Source organism: Callithrix jacchus, chromosome 2, assembly GCF_049354715.1.
Source record: "Callithrix jacchus isolate 240 chromosome 2, calJac240_pri, whole genome shotgun sequence".
NCBI lineage: Eukaryota > Metazoa > Chordata > Mammalia > Primates > Cebidae > Callithrix > Callithrix jacchus.
The window spans coordinates 86099366-86112015 of record NC_133503.1 but is presented as its reverse complement, the minus strand read 5'-3'; the positions used below and the strand labels follow the sequence as shown (position 1 = coordinate 86112015).

Below are 12650 nucleotides of genomic sequence, written 5' to 3'. Positions count from 1 at the left end.
TACTATTCAAAAGTGACAGTGAAACAACTACTCTGGAAGACAAAATAGTGCCCCTCCCACCCAGCAAAATATGTCTACATCCGCATCCTAACCCCTGGAACCTGTGAATATCACCTTATATGGCAAAAGGTCTTTGCAGATCTATCAAACTAAGGATATTGAGAGGGAGAGGTGATCCTGGATTATCCAGGTGTCATGAATGTAATCACAAGGGTCTTTATAGGAGGAAGGCAGGAAGTCAGAGGCAGGGGAGTAGATGTAATGAGGGAAGCAGAGTTATGTGCATGTGAGGGAGAGTAAAGGGAGGAAGAGAAGTACAAATGGAGAGAGAAAGGGGTCGGAGAGAGAGATTGAAAGATTCTACACTGCTGGCTTTGAATATGGAGGAAGGGCCCCTGAGCCAAGGAATATAGGAGGCCTTTAAATGCTGGAAAAGGCAAGAAAACAGATTTGCCTCTAGAGCTTCTGTAGGAGACAGTCTACAACAATGATTCCTTAATTTTAGCTGAGTGAGAATGGTTTTGGACTTCTGACTTCCAGAATGGTAAGGTAATAATTTGTGTTGTGTTAAGCCACTGTTGTGTGATAATTTGTTACAGCAGCACTAGAAAATTATTATAACCACTAAGGACTGTATATTAGTAAAAAGGAAACTAGGCAGATTGGGTTCAATGTAACAAGATCATGTAGGCTACAATTAGTAAGTTAATTATCACAAGGTTATTTCAATTTGAAAATATTCTTTCATCTTCTGACCTTTTCCTTTTGCTTCCCTTTTTTCCTTCCTTCTTCCATCCCTCCCTCTTTTCTTCCCTCTCTTTCTTTTCTTTCTTCCCCTTCCTTCCTTTCTTCCCTTCCTTGCCTTTCCCTTCCACTTTCCTGTTTATAAATTTACCCAAACTACCTAGGATAGTGTCTGGCATAAAGTAGAGGTATGAAAAATATTTGGGGACCATGTTAAATGTGTGAATAAGTGAATAATAAGTTTTATGCCCCTCTAGTTGTTGCTCCTTGGTAGGTAATCGGATTTTTTATCCTGGTCGTTTTGAAGACTTTCTTTGTATCTTGGATGTTTTACTATGTCCTATGGCACATCTAGGTGTGCATTCATTCTTATTTCTGCTACTGGACTCATCTGCTTCCTAACATAAGGATTCATGTCTTTTCTCAATTGTGGACTATCCTCCAGCTTTTCACTCATGTCAGTAGTGGAAGAATAAGATATTTTTCTTGTAATTTAAAAATGTCTTAAAAATAACTGAATCTTTTTTATTTTAGTTGGGAAATGTGTTCCTTGCAAGAAAATGGAAAATCAAATTTGCAAGCTGTAGTCACAATTTGAAGTAAACAAATACAATTCTCTGCAACAACAAACAATCTAGCACAGGAAATGCTCTAAAACAAATACTCATGGCTTCAAGTCCTCCATCAGCAGTTCTTGGAAATACTAAAAGAAGCAACTTTTGAGTATTACAGAAAAGTTTTTCACTCTTGTTAGTATACTGAATTTAAGGAAACTCGGTTTCCTAACTTCTCCTTCATCTGAAAGATTAATGACTAACCAAGTACTCCGTATTTTAGAAAGCGCTACTGGAGCTGTCTTCTCTTTCTTCTGATGATCTTCATTAACTGTTCATGAAACACATGTCCTTTATTTTTCAATGAAAATTGTAGCAAATGCTTCATTAAAATTATTCAGGGCTTATGATAATTTAGTTCCACACCACCATTCTTCCTAAACTCTATTTCTAGAAAAATTTGTCTGCAGGCTGGACTTTTGCTTTCTGTGTGCTTCTTAAACTCTTGTGTGTTCCATCTATATTTTCTGAATCTCTCTGTGCTGTTATCTAGATAATTTCCCTATATCCATCTCCTAATTAAGAAATGCTTTCTTTTGGAGTGGCTGGTTTGCTTTTAATGCAGTTATTGAGTTTTCAATCCAGTGCCTACATTTTTACTCACAGAAGTTTTATTTGGTTCTGTTCAAAATATTTTAATTTTATTGTAACCTATTACTTCATTATGGTTTCTACTTTTTTCTTTATTTTCTAACCATGTTAAAATGAACTTATTTTATAGTTGTTTTAACATTATTGAACTCTGATTATCCTATTAGTTAAGTCTGCTGACTCTGTTATTGTGGATTTTTTCCTTATTGCTTTGTGGTTTTTCTTAGGAGGGACTCATTACTAGTAGGGATTTTTTAAAAAGCAGTTCAGTGCATCCTAGATTATGGGAGTATTCTCCCATACAGTTTGCTTCTGTTGGATATCCTTAGAAGTTCATAGGCCCAAGACCAGTTTTTACATTAAATTTTCAGACTGAGACTCCCGCACACATGGTGATATAAATTAAGATTCAACATTTGCAAGTGATCTAGGCTTCAAGTTTCTATTTTCTTTAGGGGACATTGGAGCTTTCTTACTGATTCGCTTTGCCCTGGGAAAGAGCTTTTGTTTTAAATGCAGGACCAGTTCTTTAGGAAAGGTTCTCACTAACTACTCTTCAACTGATGCAGGTCGCACGTATGGTCTTTAAAAGCTCATCTTAATAGTTAGGGTCTACGGGCAGATACCATCATGACCTGGTGAAATACTGTATCAGCTTAAGCACAACAGGCTCGTACCTACCTGGCATGAAAGGACATTCCCTTATGAAGTAGATGAAAGTAAATGCCATCTATTCAATGTTTCTACTAATTCTTAGTTTTTAATATGATGATTAGAACTATTTATGGATCCTACATTAAATTGCTGAAACCAGTAGTTAAACAACAGTGAATGATGCATTCTGTAGTTGAGCTTTTGATTTGAACTTAAGGACACATAGAAAAGAATTCATTTATGGCTGCTGCGGTGTGATGAGCAACACCGCAGATGAGTTTTTCAACCCCAGAGCGAGGTTCTATCTACCCAAGGCTGCTGCTATGTGAGTCCCCTGGGTGAAACCACTGTCACCATGTCTGACCAGGAGGCAAAACCTTCAACTGAGGACTTCGGGGATAAGGGGGAAACCGAATACATTAAACTCAAAGTCACTAGACAGGATAACAGTGAGATTCACTTCAAAATGAAAATGACAATACATCTCAAGAAACTGAAAGAATCATACTGTCAAAGACACGGTGTTCCAATGAATTCACTCAGGTTTCTGTTTGCAAGTCAGAGAAGCACTGATAATCATATTCCAAAAGAAATGAGAATGTAGGAAGAAGATGTGATTGAAGATTATCAGGAACCAACAGGGGTCATTCAACAGTTTAGATGTTATTTGTATTATTTTTCTTTTCCCCTCAATCATCTTCTAAAAATTTTTTGTAATGTGGTGTTCAAAGTAAAATTGAAAACTGATACCCCATCTTTTTGAAACATCTGATAATTTGAATTCCAGTGCTCACTATCCATTATTGTTTGTTTTCATTGGGCTGACTTTTGGTGATCAAGCCCCTGTCCCCTTCATGTTGCCCTCTTGTTTACACAAGTACACTTGTGCACACAGAGGCCACCTTTCTCAGGATCATGCATTTTGGGCTTTTGGTGATAATGAGATAGACCAATCCAAGGGTTCATAATGACTTTCCAGTTGGCCCTAGGGTTCTAGTATGGGATTGCTTCACTCCTGGACTACGACTTTCAGTGGGAGGTAGAAGTTTTTCAGAGAACTGGACAGAGGAAAAATGACCTTTTCTTAACTTGAAGCTTCTTTAAAAATTTGAGGATCTGGTACATCCAAAAGGAGAGGAATATCAGGTTGAAATCAAGATGACAGATAAGGTGAGAGTAATGCCTAACTCCAAAGATGGCTTCATTGAAGAAAAGACATTTTAAGTTTTTTTTTTTTTTTTTTTTTTTGAGATGAAATCTCACTCTGTCTCTAGGCTGGAGTGCAGTGGTGTGATCTCAGCTCACTGCAATCTCCACCGCCCATGTTCAAGTGATTCTCCTGCCTCAGCCTCCTAAGTAGCTGGGACTACAGGTGCACGCCACCACACCCAGCTAATTTATGTACTTTTTTTTAGTAGAGACCGGGTTTCACCATGTTGGCCAGGATGAACTCAATCTTGTGACTTCCTGATTCTCTCACCTCAGCCTCCCAAAGTGCTGGGATTACAGGCATGAGTCACTACGCCTGGCCAGCATTTAAAGATTTTTTAAAAATCTTGTTACGGCTGGGCACAGTGGCTCATACCCGTAGTTCCAGCATTTTGGGAGGCTGAGGAAGATGGATTGCTTGGGCTCAGGAATTCGACAAGCCTGGCCAAAATGACAAAACCCTGTCTCTACTAAAAATACAAAAAAAATTTGTTTTTAGTTTTGTCAGCTAGGTATGGTGGTACACACTTGTATTCCCAGCTACTTGGGAGGCAGAAGCAGGAGAATCCCTTGAACCTGGGAGGCAAAGGCTGCAGTGAGCCAAGATGGTGCCACTGCACACCATCCAGCCTGGGTGACAGAGCGACACCCCATCTCAAAAGAAAAAAAAAAAAAAAAAGAAAGAAAGAAAAAATGTTGTCAGAAGATCCCAGAAAAGTTCTGATTTTCATTAGCAATTTTGAAAAGTTTTCCTGCAGAAATGAATATGAGACCAGTGGTTTTTTTTATTTTATTTGTAATTTTTGACCTGGGCTATGGGTTTTAAATGGATGTTGTCTATACCCGCTTTATTAAAATAAACAATATTTGTAAAAGTTGTAAAAATGAAAAAGATAATTCATTTATCTTGTGGCTGCATTAAAGAGTTTTCTTGGTGTCCTGCAGGTATATGACCAACAGCCTGTGACTGTGGAGACATCTCAGGGTATGCAAAGATCTAACATTAAACTGTAATCTTCATGCAAGACTCAGAAAAGAAACACTTCACTTAAAGTCCCAAAGCTAGGACACACCCATCCTCTATGGGGAACTTGAAGACCTTCAGATTTCCTTACCATTTTTTTCTAGCTCATACATTCACCAATGTGAGTGAGTTGCATGAAGCCTAGTCTTTTTGATTTTTATTTTTCTTTTGTTTTCCTTCTTTCTAGTTTTGGTTTCTTATTAAAGGATTGTGACTTTCTGGATTCATCACTTATCAGATCATTTTTTTCTTTCTTGTATTTCCTCTCTTTTCCATTCTACCTTTGTTTTTTCTTTCTTTCCTTTTCCACTGAAGTCTTGAATCTAATGTCTGAGAAATTGGGAAAGAAGAAATCAATGGAAATTCCTCCCAACAGCCATTGGACACACCTTTCCCTTGTGTATATAGATTTAGTGTCGTATAATGAGGTATAATAAGGGTTTTCTTCCTGACCATTGTTATGCTACCACATATGTCTACATTACCTATTCTCAGTAAATGAAAGGAAGCATGATTACTCCACTGAGCAGTATCTTTAGGACTCTGGTTACTTGTTTCAAAGAGTAACAGTTTAATAAAACAGCAAAGCAAGAAACTAAGTTCATTAACTTTCACTTTTCTTAGCTGTATGTAAGAAGTTACTAATTATAACAGAACGGTCATTCCTAAGGAATTACTAATCTTCAAATGATATGAGATAATTATTCCCAAGAGAATCAAACAAATTTGTAATACAAATACACTTGAAATTTCAGACATCAATCTCTCTTTCTCTCTCTCTCGTGTTTTTTTTTTTTTTTTCTACAGCCTGGGAACAAGGGAACTATGAAATATAATTTTACCCCAAGGTCCAACAAATGACTACATGAAAATAATTTCTCTCCTGCCAAAAAAGAAAAAAGAAACCCTTTATTTTGGTACATTGCCTAATACTTGTGTAGGCTGTTGTTTTGTTTAAATAATAAAAATTCCCTGAAGGAGAAAAATTATTTTCTATCAAATGTTGAGTTTTAAAAATACATTCACTATAAATTTTAGGAAACATGCTCTGTGTTAGTTGACAATCTAGACAGTGTTGTTAGTTCAGTGTGTCACTGATAGAATATGGGACCAGCATTTCATTTCTCATTTAGGGTAGCATTTGACCAGCTTAGTCTCTTCCGACTTCCCACTGAAGCACACACAAAGACATTGAAATAAAAGAAAATGCACATCATCATCAGAAGGGGGAACTCAGTCAACCCACAGACCAAATCTGAGAGGAATTTCATTTAGATTTAAGACCAATTATCCTAGATTTTAAAACTATTAATCTACCTCCTCGAACAGTACTTATAGAAAGAAGAAAAAGAAGTCACCTTCAGCACCAAAATCTTGGTGACAACCCCTTTGGGCAGTTTCCCAAACCAGTATATCCATGAGCTTAATTACATAGAATTGTTTTTTCTAGAAAAGCTTACATAGCCAAAAGTTTCGGCCCTTATGCAAAATATATCTCCTTTTAGAGATTCAGAAAAAAAATCCTTACCTATATTAAAGTTTCAGGATTTTCTTACAAAGTAAAAAGTGTCTATAAAAACTTTAAAGGGCTGGAAGTACCACTTGTAGTTAAGGCTCTACGGAAACCTTAGTAGTGGGCATAAAAAAGCATGTCCAAGGATGTCTCGGCCATCAGCAGATACCTGTGTAAATGAATTATGGCACATCCCACCATGGAAGAGCCTGTCTCTAGTAGTTAGAGGAGGCAGACCTCTCCATATCAACACTGAAAGATGTCCATAAATTGTAAGATGACAGCTATAGTAAAATCTTGCCATTTATTTTTTTAAAAGAAAAAAAAGTATGTGCTCACAGCGCAGGGAAAAATTTCTAAGATACACCAAGACACTTTATTTCTGGGGGAATGAGACTAGAAGCAAAGAGGAGAAACCAACCATTTCTACCTTAAACTACCTATCACTGAATTTGTTAGAATGTGATGTAATGTGTTTATTTTATCTATCTATCTATCTACCTATCTATCTATCTATCTATCTAGCAACAGAATCATGCTCTGTGGCCTAGGCTGGAGTGCAGTGACACCATCTTGGCTCTCTGCAACCTCCACCTCCCAGGTTCAAGCTATTCTCCTGCCTCAGCCTCCCAAGTAACTGGGATTATAGGTGCTCGCCACCATGCCCCGCCATTTTAAATTTTTTAACATAAACATGGGCCAGGCTCAGTGGCTCACGCCTTTTTTTTTTTTTTTTTTTTTTTTTTTGAGACGGAGTTTCGCTCTTGTTACCCAGGCTGGAGTGCAATGGCGCGATCTTGGCTCACCACAACCTCCGCCTCCTGGATTCGAGCAATTCTCCTGCCTCAGCCTCCTGTGTAGCTGGGATTACAGGAGTGCGCCACCATGCCCAGCTAATTTTTTGTATTTTTGGTAGAGACGGGGTTTCGCCATGTTGACCAGGATGGTCTCGATCTCTTGACCTCGTGATCCACCCGCCTCGGCCTCCCAAAGTGCTGGGATTACAGGCGTGAGCCACTGCGCCCGGCCATAGATGCTGCTTTCTAAATGCCAGAACGTTATTTCTCTTTTCCTTCCTCTTTTTTAATGTGAAGTTTGAGAGAATTTTTTTTTTTTTAGGAATAACTAGGTATCCGAGCTAGGAGTGAGTGTGGTAGAAAAAAGCCCCTGTAATAGAGTAGACTAAAATAAAATAAAGGCACATGTAATGAAACTGGAGAGCAGTGAGTTATAAAAGCATTGTAAAGGCTCATATATTCAGATATTCCACAAATGCAATTTAAATGCACATATTTAAAGTATTTTAATTACGCAAGCTCTTCTAAAGTTCATGTGGAAAATGAACCAGAAAAATAGAAGAGTTATCAAGAGAATTAGCCATACCAGTTTGGCCTCTTCGTATAAAGAACATGTGAAACAAGGTAGTTTAGGTATATAAACAAATTGCTATCAATGGAAGAAAACAGATTATCCAGAAGTAGACCAAAATACATAAAGGAATTCAGTATATGACAAAAGTAGCTTCCCAAACCATTGAGAGGAAATCGTACTAACCCTTATGTAGGCGTTCACCCTGTGCCAGGCTGGGTCTAAGCTCTTCACATACATTAAATTGTTTCATTCTCACAACTGCAGAAAGCATTATTAACTTCCATTTACAGATGAGAAACACAAGGCTAGTAAATGAGCCGAGTTTGGATTCAAATCCAGGCTATAGATCCTGTACTTTAAACTTGTATATTCATCAAACCATTAAATAAAAATATTCACCAAATCATCAAATAATTACTGTCAAGTTAAAAAAAAAGAGGAGGATATGATCCTGAAAGATATAGATTGACTTCAAATTGTATGTACGTACTTACAGAATTATATATATTTATCTATATCTTTATATGACAATACTTAGAAGGAAAAGCACCAACAATGGTTAGTAGTTTGGGAATTATAGATAAGCTTAATTTAATTTAACTTATTATTATTTTTATTTTTATTGAGACAGAGTCTCACTCTGTCCAGGCTGGAGTGCAATAGCACAATCTCCACTCACTGCAACCTTTGCGTCCTGGGTTCAAGCTATTCTCCTGTCTTAGCCCCGCAAGTAGCTGGGATTATAGGTACATGCCATGATGCCTGGCTAAGTTTTGTATTTTTAGTAGAGATGGGGTTTCACCATGTTGGCCAGGCCGATCTTGAACTCCTGACCTCAGGTGATCTGCTCACTTTGGCCTCCCAAAGTGCTGGGATTACAGGTATGAGCCACCATGCCCAGCCAGAAAAGCTTAATTTTAAATTTGTAATTTGATATAGTTTTCTAATTTTCTACAATGATATAGCTTTTGTGACTGAAAAAAAATAAAAGTACTAAGAAATAAAATAATATTTGTAGAGAAAACAATCTTATATTGTTAAATAGTATAAGATGTTAAATAGTAAAAGAATAAGATATTTACATAAGTATATGTAGCTTATGGCTTAGGCTACAAAATCCACAATGATCTTGAAACTTCAAAAACATACTATGCTTGTGGTTGGCCCCAAGCTCTGCCCAGGCCCTGTATCGATACCTGGCTCCTGTTGGCTGCCGTTAGCGACACTTCCAAGAAGGAGATTAAGAAACACTGGGCTAAGTCTTGAAATGGTGAAGTGAGATATGATTATAAAAATAAACATTCCATGACTCTTTCTGGCAAATTATGTCGTTATTAAAGTATCTAATAACACAATGACTATAGACTCTATCTTCTCAAACCTGTTCAAGAAAATCTAGATTTTTCCCTGCTGAACAAATTGTAGTTGAAGGTTTACGATGAGTTGCTCAGTTCTTTGTATCCTTTAAGCCTAAGCCCTAACAGAGTTACGACATGAAGAAATTATTTGAGAGGCCATTAACCATGTTCCTGTTGTACGTAGCAAGCCATCATAAGACATTTGAGACAGATATTAATTCACATTTAAAAAAAGACATATAGAGAAAGAGAGGATGCCTATGTTGACCACAAGGTTGTTTTGGGGCACAGTGACATTGAAATGCTACCTCCTGGGGTAGCATTTGTGGTTCCTCTGTCCCCTGCAAGCTGAGTCTTCTTCCTCTAGTCTTGTTGGTAGTAACAGTTGGGATACTGTGTTGTTACCATTGGTTTCTTGTGTGTCTCTACTCCAGGATTGCATACTCTTTGAGAACACATACCACATGTTTTTCTCCATGGCCCACCTTTTGGCCCAGAGCAACTGCTTAGTATTTATTTGGAGAATGAATCAAGGAATTAATGCCTTTTAATTCCATATGAAAATGGTCAGTAGGAAATTCAGGAGTATATCTTAGGAGATTTGTCAGGACTAGAGATAAACTTGGAAGTCATAAAATGATACCAAATCACCCTAAAATGATATAATTAAAATACTATTTTCGGCCGGGCGCGGTGGCTCAAGCCTGTAATCCCAGCACTTTGGGAGGCCGAGGCGGGTGGATCACTAGGTCAAGAGATCGAGACCATCCTGGTCAACACGGTGAAACCCCGTCTCTACTAAAAATACAAAAAATAAGCTGGGCATGGTGGTGCGTGCCTGTAATCCCAGCTACTCAGGAGGCTGAGGCAGGAGAATTGCCTGAACCCAGGAGGCGGAGGTTGCAGTGAGCCGAGATCGTGCCATTGCACTCTAGCCTGGGTAACAAGAGTGAAACTCTGCCTCAAAAAAAAAAAAAAAAAAAAAAATACTATTTTCATTTATATATATATTATGCCTATTAAGCCTATGAGGTAAACAAGTATTAATATAAGTAATTTCTTAGGTAAGAGCCTTGTGTTCAGAGAGGTAAAGTAGCATGTCCAATGGCATCCAGCAAGAAGTAAAAATAATGTTACTGACACTTAATGGGGCACTAATTATGTGCTAAGCACTGCTCCAAGCAGGGTATTTGTATTAACTCCTTCAATCCACTTACAGCTCAGTGAGGCTTTATTTGCATTTAAACAGATGAGAAAACGAAGGGGAAGAATGACTGAGAAACTTGCCAAAGACCAGAGAACTGGGAGGTGAAGACAGGCTTCCAAGGCAAGCAGGCTGGTTCTGGGTTTCCTTTAGGTTACCTGTAAGCCATCTTACCTGTGAACCTGCACTTTTAATCAGACTCTGAGCTCAGAGCTGTTTCAACTAAAGTACATCATTTTTCTTATTGATCACTTCTATGCCATCCTATGCATATCTCATAGGTGTCGAGAGGAATAAGTTAGATAAATGCATGTAAAGCACTAAGCAGAATAACCTGCATGTAGTAAACACTAAAAAAATGTTAGCTCTTGTTACAGTAATGTTAGTCATAGGAGTAGATGAACTCTTCAGGGACTTTGTCTATTGAGAAGAAAGTGAACAATCTCTTTAGTGCCCTTATTATAAACTTAGCAGTCATAATGAGCCCCCTTCTTCCCATGCTGGGTTGCTGGATGGATAAAACACGATAATGATTTGAAAAATGGAGTCCTATATGTAAATGTAAGGTATTTTTCAATTATATCTCATAAGAAACCCAAGATTTCATACTGTGACTTTAGCTTGTTTGCTCTTGCTCACTCTTCAGTAACACTAATTAATTGCTCTGCCAACTGCTGGAGATCCTGCCCACCATGCTTACATGGTCGCCAGTGAGCTACAAGCCTGGACCAAAGCTAGAGTTGATTCTCTCTAGCTAGTCTGTGCTTTGGCTATTTTCAAAGCACAGGAAAGAAATTTCAGCAGATCAAGTGACACAGGGGGACTAGGCAAAGGGTTTCACCTGCCTTATTCTACATTAAATGCAATGTCCAATTAACAGTTATTACCCACATTGCTTTTAGTCCCCTGGCAAAAAAAGGATACACTTTCCTAGGGCCTGATTCCATGTTTGGATGAAGACAGGAGAGGGGAGCTGCCAGATGCATCTATGCCCTGAGGTTCTCATCACAGGTCCAGCTACTGATGGAGAGGAGAGGGTCCTGGCCACTTTTTAAACCCACTCTGGAGCATTAGAGGACAGAAGTTGCAGCTTTATGATGAAATTGATTTACTACCCCCAAGGACTCAATCCCACTAGACAGTTAATCAAGTCTTCCCCCAGCAGATATTATTTGACCTTAAACTATAGGACATGTCTCTCCATATATAGATAAAGAAATAAACATTCTCTCATGCAAACCAGAAGAGCTCTAAAAACAGCCTGCAATTTCATGTTACTAGGCTTCCAAAGTGTAGACCTGCAGATACTGTACGTGCAGAAGTGATGTGCTTATGCTGTATCTCACTTACGAACAATTGCTGCAACATGATATTCTCTATTTCAATAAGGCAAATTGCATTACATGCTTGGCACCAGGGGAACTTCAGGTCTCCAGGGGGGATTTTCCCAAAAATCTCCTATATCAGCCTTCCTTTTAAAATAACATTTCTCTGTGGGAATTGTAGGTTCAGTCCCATGTCAGTAAATGGTCTCCTAATAGCCCTCTATGGCAAAGTTATGACTTATCCCTAAAGAAAAATGCTGCCTCGTGAGCATGTTTTATTGAGGCTGAGAGTCAAGCCATAAAACATCAGCCCTCACATCTGAGTGCCTGTTCGCTAAAACACTATTTATTTGTACATAAATATTTGTCTTTTCTTTGCAGGGATGTATTTGCTTGCATGTTCAAGTAGACCATATGTGTAAATTTTAAAAGTCCAAAGCGTTATAATGGGAATGTAGATTAGGAACTGATTATTTTGGCTTCCAGTTTTAAAAACTATATTAAACTGCTTCTTGCTTTATCTAAAGAATGTATACAAATACAATTTTCCTATTAAAGATTTAAAAATCACAAAAAGAGATACAATCATGTGCTACATAGTGATGTTTTAGTCAATGATGGACCACATGTAACATATATAGAAACCTGCCATCTTCCACTTGATTTTGCGGAACAAGTAGGGGAAATGAATGATATTCAGCAATGGTCCTGGGACATTTGGTTTTCCATATTAAAAAATATATAAATAAAAATATATATTCCATCTAGGTCTGTGTAAGCACACTTTATAATGTTATGCAGCATGACTGAGTCATGTGCTACATGACAATGTTCTGGTCCATGAGGAACCACATATATGATGGTGATCCTATGAGATTATAATGGAGCTGTTATTGACCTTGAAGACTTTCCAGTGGGACAAGATGTAGAGGTGGATGACCGTGATATTGATGATCCTGCCCCTGTATAGGCCTAGGTTAATGTGTGTGTCTTAGTTTTAAACAAAAATTTTAAAAAGTAAAAAAAAAAAATTAGTAGAAGAG

General features: G+C 37.9%; 1 pseudogene; it reads left to right on the top strand.

Annotated features, from left to right (window-relative positions):
* Positions 1-2958: 2958 nt before the first annotated feature.
* On the top strand, positions 2959-3366 carry LOC108588560 (small ubiquitin-related modifier 1 pseudogene; annotated as a pseudogene).
* The last annotated feature ends 9284 nt before the right edge of the window (positions 3367-12650 follow it).